The sequence below is a fragment of the Dendrobates tinctorius genome, unplaced genomic scaffold, assembly GCF_039654945.1.
Source record: "Dendrobates tinctorius isolate UK_male_01 unplaced genomic scaffold, ASM3965494v1 ptg000133l, whole genome shotgun sequence".
Classification (NCBI taxonomy): Eukaryota; Metazoa; Chordata; class Amphibia; order Anura; family Dendrobatidae; genus Dendrobates; species Dendrobates tinctorius.
The window spans coordinates 40,911,284-40,921,419 of record NW_027361801.1 but is presented as its reverse complement, the minus strand read 5'-3'; the positions used below and the strand labels follow the sequence as shown (position 1 = coordinate 40,921,419).

The 10,136-nt window shown below is 45.1% G+C and overlaps 1 pseudogene; it reads right to left on the bottom strand.

The window, feature by feature from the left end:
• Positions 1–6,715: 6,715 nt before the first annotated feature.
• Positions 6,716–8,366, bottom strand: LOC141048193 (polymerase delta-interacting protein 3 pseudogene; annotated as a pseudogene).
• Between the last annotated feature and the right edge of the window lie 1,770 nt (positions 8,367–10,136).

Below are 10,136 nucleotides of genomic sequence, written 5' to 3'. Positions count from 1 at the left end.
GCAAAGCAATCCAGAGCCCCTTTTTCTTAGATTTATTTGCTTGGTCACACTGAAGACTACAGCCAGGTCATTTTAATACAACAGTGTGAAAATCTAGCAATTTAACCCCTTAACAACCGCCAATACGCCTTTTAACGGTGGTAGTTAATGGTACAGCGCCGTTAATTAACGGAAAAGTGTATAGTGCCCCACAGAGTCGGGTCGTTCTTTACTGACCCTGGTTTTGCAATTGCTGTTATTAACTGTATAACGGCGACAGCAAAAAACAAAGTATGATGTGCAATTTCATTTTTCTCTCCTCTGATGTGATCGCACATCAGAGGAGAGAGAAATAGGGTCCCTGATCCCCCAGTACATCCCGATGTTCCTCGGCCCACGTGCTTCCCCTCATGGATGCCGCCATCTTCTTCCGGGAAAAAATGGCGGGCGCATGTGCAGTGCACCTGCCAAGATCTGCCGGCCGGCATCCGGCAACAATAGATTTCTCCTATTGGTTCATTTTGGTCACTGTGATAGACCCTATCACAGTGATCAAAATAAAAACAAAGTAAATAACCCTCTTTATGATCCCCATAGTTAGGGTAAAATAAATAAATAAAGAAAATATATTTATTTTCATTTTTCTGTTAGTGTTAGAGTTAGGCTAAAGTTAGGGTTAGGGTTGGGATTAGGGTTAGAGTTGGGATTGGGTTAGGGTTGGGATTAGGGATAGGGGTGTGTTGGGTTTACGTTTGTGGTAAGGGTTATGGGTAGGGTTGGGATTAGGGTTAGTGGTGTGGTTAGGAATTAGGGTTGGGATTAGGGTTGGGGTTAGGGTTATGGTTAGGGTTGTGATTAGGGTTACAGGTGTGTTGGGGTTAGGGTTGTGGTTAGGGTTATGATTAGGGTTGGGATTTGGCTTAGGGGTGTGTTAGGGTTAGGGTTGTGGTTAAGGTTATGGTTAGGGTTGGGATTAGGGTTAGGTTTGTGGTTAGAGTTATAGTTAGGGTTGGGATTTGGGTTAGAGGTGTGTTGGGGTTAGGGTTGCAGTTAGAATTGAGGGGTTTCCACTGTTTAGGCACATCAGGGGGTCTCCAAATGTGACATGGCGCCACCATTGATTCCAGCCAATTTTGTGTTCAAAAAGACAAACGGGGCTCCCTCCCTTCCGAGCCCCGACGTGTACCCAAACAGTGGTTTACCCCAACATATAAGGAATCAGTGTACTCAGGACAAAATTGCACAACAACTTTGGGGCTCTAATGTCTCCTGTTTCCCTTGGGAAAATAAAAAGTTGAGGGCTAAAAAAATCATTTTTGTGGAAAAAAAAAGATTTTTTATTTTCATGGCTCTGCGTTATAAACTTCTGTGAAGCACTTAGGGGTTCAAAGTGCTCACCACACATCTAGATAAGCTCCATGGGGGGTCTAGTTTCCAAAATGGGGTCACATGTGGGGGGGTTTCTACTGTTTAGGTACATAAAGGGCTCTGCAAACGCAACATCACGCCCGCAGTCCATTCCATCAAAGTCTGCATTCCAAAACAGTGCTTCTTTCCTTCCAAGCTCTGCCTTGCATTCAAACATTGGTTTCCCCCCATATATAGGACATCAACGTACTCAGGACAAATTGGACAACAACTTTGGGGTTCTATTTTCTCTTGTTACCCTTGTGAAAATAAAAATATGGGGTGAAAATATCATTTTTGTGGAAAAAAAAAATTTTTGTCTAGGGCGCAACGTCAGGAGTTCAGAAGGCGTAATAAGCTGTGTTTTTTTTGTGGAGATGCCTCGCATATTATTTCTGTCTGCCCCAAACGAGAGAAACGTTGTGCACACACGTTTTCTGTGGGTGGTGTTCAACCTAAGTTTCTTCTGGCAATTACTCTGATCTGCTCCCTGTCCACATTTTCCGCCAAGGCTTTTGTGGACTCAGGAGCAGCTCTGAACCTGATGGACTTGGATTTTGCTAAACGTTGTGGATTTCCTATGACACCTCTGCGGACGCCTATCCCTTTGAGGGGTATTGATGCTACTCCTTTGGCGAAGAATAAACCTCAGTTTTGGACCCAGGTGGTAATGCGGGTCGCCCCAGACCATCAAGAAAATTGCAGATTTTTGGTGTTGCATAATTTGCATGATACCATTGTTCTGGGGTTTCCCTGGTTGCAAATCCATAATCCATTTCTGGATTGGAAATCTTTGTCTGTGGTGAGTTGGGGTTGTCGGTGTGCCCTAAGTGATGCTCCTGTTTTCTCCACCTCTCCCCAGTCGCATGATGTTCCTGACTATTTGGCTGACTTTTATGATGTATTTAGTGAGAATGAGTCTGCGTCTTTGCCTCCTCATTGGAGTTATGACTGTGCAATTGAGCTGAACCCGGGGTGTAAATTCCCCAAGGGTCGGCTTTTCAATTTATCGTACCCGAGCACGAGGCTATGCGATCCTATATTAAGGAGGCATTGGAGAAGGGTCATATTAGACCATCCTCTTCACCCGTGCTGGGTTTTTTTTCGTGGCTAAAAAAGGATGGTTCATTAAGGCCCTGTATTGACTATCGTGCCCTCAACAACATTACTGTTAAATATCAGTATCCGTTACCCCTGATTTCTGATCTATTCTCCAGAATAAAAAGGTGCTTGCTAGTTTACCAAGCTTGACCTCAGGGGGGCGTATAATCTTATTCGCATTAATCATGGTGATGAATGGAAGACGGCGTTTAATACTCCGGAGGGACATTTTGAGTACCTGGTGATGCCTTTTAGGCTCACTAATGCCCCTTCTGTCTTCCAGTGCTTCATGAACGATATATTCCGAGACTTTGTGGATACATTTTTGATTATCTATCTGGATGATATTTTGATCTCCAAGAATTGGGACTCTCATGTGGAACATGTTCGGACTGTGTTCCGGATTTTGAGGGAGAATACCCTGTATGTCAAGGGATTGAAATGCCTTTTTGGGGTACAGAGGATTTCATTTTTGGGATTTATTTTGTCTCCGTCAACTATTGAAATGGACCCGGCCAAGGTACAGGCCATTTATGATTGGGTTCAGCCCACTTCTTTGAAGGCCCTCCAGAAGTTTTTGGGTTTTGCTAATTTTTATCGGAAATTTATAGCTAATTTTTCTGGTATTGCCAAGCCATTGACGGATTTGACTAGGAAGGGTGCTGATGTGCTGAATTGGTCTCCGGAGGCTGTTTCTTCCTTTCAGGAGCTGAAGCGAAGATTCACTTCTGCTCCGGTTTTGCGGCAACCTGATGTCTCACTCCCGTTTCAGGTGGAGGTGGACGCTTCTGAGATTGGTGCAGGAGCGGTGTTGTCCCAAAAAGATCCTGTGACATCTAAAATGAATCCTTGTGCTTTCTTTTCCCGAAAGTTCTCCCCATCCGAACGTAACTATGATGTGGGAATCGGGAACTGTTAGCCATGAAATGGGCATTTGAGGAGTGGAGACATTGGTTGGAGGGAGCCAAACACCAAGTCGTGGTCCTTACTGACCACAAGAATTTGATTTACCTGGAGTCGGCCAAGCGCTTGAATCCTAGACAGGCTAGGTGGGCCTTGTTTTATTCAGTTCAGACTCCACACATATGACCTCAGGAGTGGACATGGATGTCAGATATCTGTACCATCCTGCAAAACTTTGAGGAGTCCCCCAAGATAGTGAGCGGCGATGATGCCATAATTAGCATCACCATCCCGCTTCTCTACATTCTGAAATGCTCTCTGCTCACAAAGAAAGAGGATGCATTGCAGTTGGAACACAAGGCCATGGAGCAAGGAACCATGCAGGCTGATTACACACAGCCCAGCCTCATGTCATCTCAATGTGGATTGGTTGACAATGAGGAAGAGGAGGAGGAAGAACAGGAACTACTTTCATGCGGTATAGACGGTACCACAAGCACAACTGTCATACTGTCTGTTCAACGTGGATGGCCTGAGGACAAGGAGGAGGAGGAGGACACCTTGGTCACTCGTCCTGTTGGTGAGGACATGGAAGGCTTACCTGTTACCAGTCTGGCACGCATGGCTGACTTTATGTTGTGCTGCCTTTCCCGTGACCCTCATATTCTAAAAATTTTTGGCGACAGTCATTACTGGATAGTGACACTTTTAGACCCATGCTACAAGGTGAACTTTCAATCTCTTGTTCCAGAGGCAGACAGGTGTACTAAAATGTTGCAGTACCTGAGGTCCAGTGTTGTGGAATTAGTAAAAAAATTCCCATCTGAAAATGCTGGTGGCAGACGTCACAGTGCGTTGGACAACCAAGGAGTACAGGCGAGGGAGACACAACTCAAATCCAGCAGTGGCAGGGCAAGACTGGCAAAGTTCTGGGATGGTTTTCTCAGACCCTCCCATCGCCCCAGAGGCGCAAGGTAATGTCACAAGGAATGGAATGTTTTGGAAGATGCTGAGGGAGTACCTTGCTGACCGTACCAACATCCTCCGTGATTTCTCTGTGCCTTTTAATTATTGGGTATCCAGGCTGGACACGTAAAATGAACTGGCTCTCTACACTTTGGAGGTCCTGGCCAGCCCTGCCGCTAGCGTTTTGTCAGAGCGGATTTTTAGTGCCACTGGTGGAATCATAATAGAAAAGTGCATTCGCCTGTCAGCTGAAAATGCAGACAGGCTGACTCTTATAAAAATGAACAAGGGCTGGATTGGACAAGACCTCTCTACACCACCTAATGACAGCGAAGTATAACCTCCAATACAGTGTCTTTTTGGGAGGTATATTCCTATGCACCTCTTCACACCCACACATGGGTATACGCTTCCTGATTTTGGCTATTTGGTGTCCTCCTCCTCCTTCTCCTTATCCTCATCATCCACCACCACTAGAACGCCATTGTGAATGTTTTCTGTGATACTACAGCCAGTCTATTTTTTTGCAAGGGTGTGTATGAGGCCCATAAAATTTTGAAAAACAAAGGAACCCCCATGGGGAAATGTTTGTCAGCCCATGCACTAAGTGTATGGGCCTTTCCAAGTATAGGAGACCCGCTCCTTTAAATTGGGAAAACATTCATAGGAGGACATCCTCCACGTCTCTTCAGACACCACCACTAGAACATGAGGGTGAATGTATTCTGTGATGCTACAGCCACTCTAGTTTTTTGCAAGGGTGTATGTTGCCCGTAAACATACTAGTTTAAAAAATGTATCCCCCCATGGGGAAATGTTTGTCAGCCCATGCACGTAGTGTATGGACATTCCAAGTATAGGAGACCCGCTCCTTTAAATTGGGAAAAGATTCATAGAAGGACATCCTCCACGTCTCTTCAGACACCACCACTAGAACATGAGGGTGAATGTATTCTGTGATGCTACAGCCACTCTAGTTTTTTGCAAGGGTGTATGTTGCCCGTAAACATACTAGTTTAAAAAATGTATCCCCCCATGGGGAAATGTTTGTCAGCCCATGCACGTAGTGTATGGACATTCCAAGTATAGGAGACCCGCTCCTTTAAATTGGGAAAAGATTCATAGAAGGACATCCTCCACGTCTCTTCAGACACCACCACTAGAACATGAGGGTGAATGTATTCTGTGATGCTACAGCCACTCTAGTTTTTTGCAAGGGTGTATGTTGCCCGTAAACATACTAGTTTAAAAAATGTATCCCCCCATGGGGAAATGTTTGTCAGCCCATGCACGTAGTGTATGGACATTCCAAGTATAGGAGACACGCTCCTTTAAATTGGGAAAAGATTCATAGAAGGACATCCTCCACGTCTCTTCAGACACCACCACTAGAACATGAGGGTGAACTTATTCTGTGATGCAACAGCCATGCTATTGTTTGCAAAGGGGTGTTTGAGGTCTCTTCAGAGTTCACCTATCGTTTCTTGTGCCTCCCACCTCCCAATGAGGAGTTCAAATAAATATCAATTAAAAAAATCATTGAGTTAGGCAGGAAGAGCAAATAGATAGTCGTGATATGGCACTGCGCCCTGCCAACTCTAGAGTAATTTTTTTTTTAAATTACCAGCATTGCATAAGAAATTTTACATGCAGATGAAGTCAATATAAAACCACAATCTGTGTCCTCCCGGCATTCCTGTGTACACATCTCAGTATTTAGATCACTATTACGGTGATCTCTTTCCCTTCTGCATTTCTCTGTCTTCATATTACAGATGTCACAAAATGCTTCAGCCGCAGGGCAAAAAGTATTTCCTACGATTGAACAGTTCTGGATTACATTTGTACAGTGTGAAACATTAATTAGGTCTAAAAAATGTATTTGTCTAAAACACAGTTGGTGGACACTTAGTATCCCCCCCATTTAAAGGAATATGAATATCTTGAGATCCATTTGTATGAATTCCAATATTAAAAGTACCAAACAACAAAGATTATCTTTTCAGTTGAAAAAGAATATTGAAGAAATGAAAACAAGTTAATCAACATTTATTTAGCTTCCCTTTACAGCACAGTAGAACCATAATCGTGCTGTATCACAATACTAGAGCAAGGGGAAAACGGAAATTCTTGATGCAATAATGCAAGTGCCCCACAACACTATACTACAATGCTGGGAACAGGATAAATTATCCAATGTCTGATGCCACACTCCTTCAAATATCAACTACCTCCTGGTGATCATCACCAGAGTTAAACAAAAACAAAAAAGAAAATTGAATTTTTTTAAAGGAGTCTCTGGGCCCATATGTGAATTGTGAATCTCTCTTATTACAGTCTCCAAGTTGTGTTGGTCTCATCAGAGCTTAATCTTAAATTCAGGTGGTTGGATGACTGCTGATGACCCTGAGGATTTAAGAGTGATTTTAAGAGAGTATCAGGATCAATTTCAGCTCTAGGATTTTAAGCCACACTGGAGGAGGAGTTTGTGTTTCTTGAACATTAACCTTCCTTCTTTGATGTGGTGTCACTTATTCTTAGAAATATGGGCTGGTCTGATGTTATCACGCTGCCATTCAAAGGAAGATTGCATTTCATTGGTTGTCCATCTAGGTATCTGATGTATTTTTTGTAGGCTCCAACTGCATCTTCCTTTCTTAGGGCCCCGTCACACATAGCGACTCACCAGCGATCCTGACAATGATATCAACTTATCAGGATCGCTGGTCAGTCGCTACATGATCGCTGGTGAGCTGTCAAACAGACAGCTTCACCAGCGATCAGTACCAGCGACGCCGAGCGCGCGGCGTCGCTGTGTACTTTAGTTACCAGCGCGCTGGTGCAGGGAGCTGGTAACTAAGGTACACATCGGGTTTCTAAGGGGCGTGCGTCACTTAGAAACCCGATGTGTACCTTGGTTACCACCTCCCTACATCAGCGTGCTGATAACTAAGGTACACATTGGGTTTCTAAGCACTGCCCGGTGCTTAGAAACCCTGCGTTTACCTTAGTTACCAGCACACTGATCACTGGTCTCCCACCTGTCACATGCAGTGATGCGTGCTGGCCAGCGGGAGACCAGCGATCAAAAAAAATGTCCTGGCTATTCCAGGACGATCAACGGTAACCGGCAGGAGGGCCGGTCGCTGGTCAGTGTCACACACAGCGATCTCGCTGGTGAGATCGGTGTTGCGTCACAAAACTTGTGACTCAGCAGCAATCTCGCGAGCGATTTCGCTATGTGTGATGGGGCTTAACAAACACAACCTCTGCAACTCCTGAAGTCAACAAGCAGGTGCGCTTCAAGGCAACGCATATACAGATAAGCTCTCAAATATCTTCCACTGTGACTCTTGGATGCAAATTATTAATGGTCATTTTTGCGCCTTCTAAAGAGCTATAGACAGACTCTTTATGAGTGGGCCCTACTGAAGAACTGGCCTCCTTTGTGACAAGTGTCCATGACACATTGGCTAGAGCCTTTGTGTGCAGTAAAGGTGGCTAAGTGTTGTGCTGAGTAGACATTGGAGCTGTGTATGCATCATTCTGTACCACTTTAGTAAAAGGTAAAATTTGCCCAAGAGAAAATGAATTTCGAGATATTCATGGCCTTTTTTGCACAATGCTTGCAGCTGTGATCTACATCTTGGTGGGGATGTGGTAAAGTTCCAAGTCGTCATCAATACCATCATCGTCCATATCTTTTAAACAGGAAATCTGGTATTTCCCAGGGGAGTGGTTATCTACGTTTAGTGGCATTCCTTTAACAGTGTTCGCTACACTAATTTTCAGCTGTGACATTTTGATATTATTGGCAATATGTATGGGTGAAGAGGAAGAACCTTGTGCCATGGGTGTGTTGATAGTTACAGACGGTGCATTCCTCTTTAAACTTTGTTTTTCACGAGCATCCATCAGTTTGGTTTTCCTCCAACACTGATCTGCTTTCTCTAATTCAGCATCTCACAAACATGTTGTACTTTGCCCTTTATACGACACGTGTGTGACATCCATCAGTTGCGAGTCTGAGCTGCACGTAAGACAGCACCCCGAGAAACCCCGAGACGCTTTACCCCATAAAGGGATCTGGAATTACAGCAGAGCCCAAAAGGTAGCTGCCTATGAGAGCAGCGGACCGGAGCAGGACAGTCGCCAGGAAGGGACTAAAAACAGGGACCGAAAGCGTAGTCAGGAGTCAAAGGTCAGAAACCAAGCGAGCAGCAGAGGTACAAAAATTGGCAGGCTGAAGCAGAGTCAAAATCCAGGCTAAGGTCAGAGTCAAAAACCGAGCGAGCAGCAGAGGTACAAAACCAGCAGGCTGTAGCAGAGTAAAAAATACAGGCAAAGGTCAGAGTCAAAAGTAGCAATTAAACACTAGATCACTGGGGAAACCAAGACTATATCTGGTGGCCTGCAGGACAGGCTCCAAAGTATTTGAAGGATACAACTAACCCTCACAGGCTCACAGCCTGATGACCTAATCTGGACCACCCCCAGAACCAGGCCAGATGGCGATGCACCAACCCCTTCACCTCTGACAGAAGAGGGAAGCCTGCGTCCACCAGACGCCTGTGCAGGGGCCACTTCTCTGTCACCACCATCACCCACAGGAGAAACACGATGATGCCCAACTACATAGGCATGCGTCAAAGGAGCGGGACCGCATGAGGACATAGCCCTCCTATTGCCGGCAAAACCAGTCGAAGGGGTCTGGCGCCTCCCAGCAGCCAAAGCAGGAACACCAGCCCCCGAGCCCGACGGCGACGTGACAGTCCGGCGCCTCCTAGTGGCCGAGGCAGGAGCACCAGCCCCTGAGTCCGACGGTGATGTGACAGTCCGGCACCTCCCAGCGGCCAAGGCAGGAATACCAGCCCCCGAGTCCGACGGCAACATGACAATGTGTCTTTGGCAACATATTTTTTATGGGTATTTTTTACACGGATCTTCTGAAGGGCATGAAACACATTCTGGTAATTGGTGGTGGCTAAACAACTAATCATTGTAGGCTGTATCCTGGATGTCAAACCACCCATAGCCACCTCTGTTATTAATCCTGTAAGTTCCCATTCCGACCGTCACCATGCCCCTTTTCCTGATCATTTCATCCCACCATTCGTCCGCCATATTTTTACTAAAAATCTGCACCTTCCCAGCAGCAACTGTGTAGGAAACCACTTTACTGTTTTGCAAGGTGTTTATGACGCCTCTAAATAAAAAAATTTGCACACTATGTTGATGTGTACCCCCAGGGGGAAATGTTTGTCAGCCCATACACTTAGTGTATGGGCATTCCAAGTATAGGTGAACCGCTCCTTTGTAATTGGAAAATTCTTTTTATGAGACCCCCTTCCATGTTTCTTCTAAGGGGGATTGTCGCATGTGCAAATTACGGCCAGGCCTTGCATTCACTTCATGGACCAAATTTATGATAATAAAAAAATAATAATAATGTGAACTTTTGTTTCATGTGGCCATCCAGGACGTGGTTTTAAAGGGTAATTGGAGTGCATGTAATAATGGTGCAGGGCAGACCTTGCATTCAGTGCATAAGCAAACAGTATGGGAGACACACTTTCTTCTAATGGCAACAATTTTGTCATGGGGCCCACAAGTACGGCTGCTGAAACGGTTATTGGAGTATATGTAACATCGGTGCAGGGCAGGCCTTGCATTCAATGCATAAGCAAACACTGTTGGAGACACACTTTCTTCTAATGGAAACAATTTTGTCATGAAACCCTCAAGTACGTCTGCTGAAACAGTTATTGGGGTGTATGTAA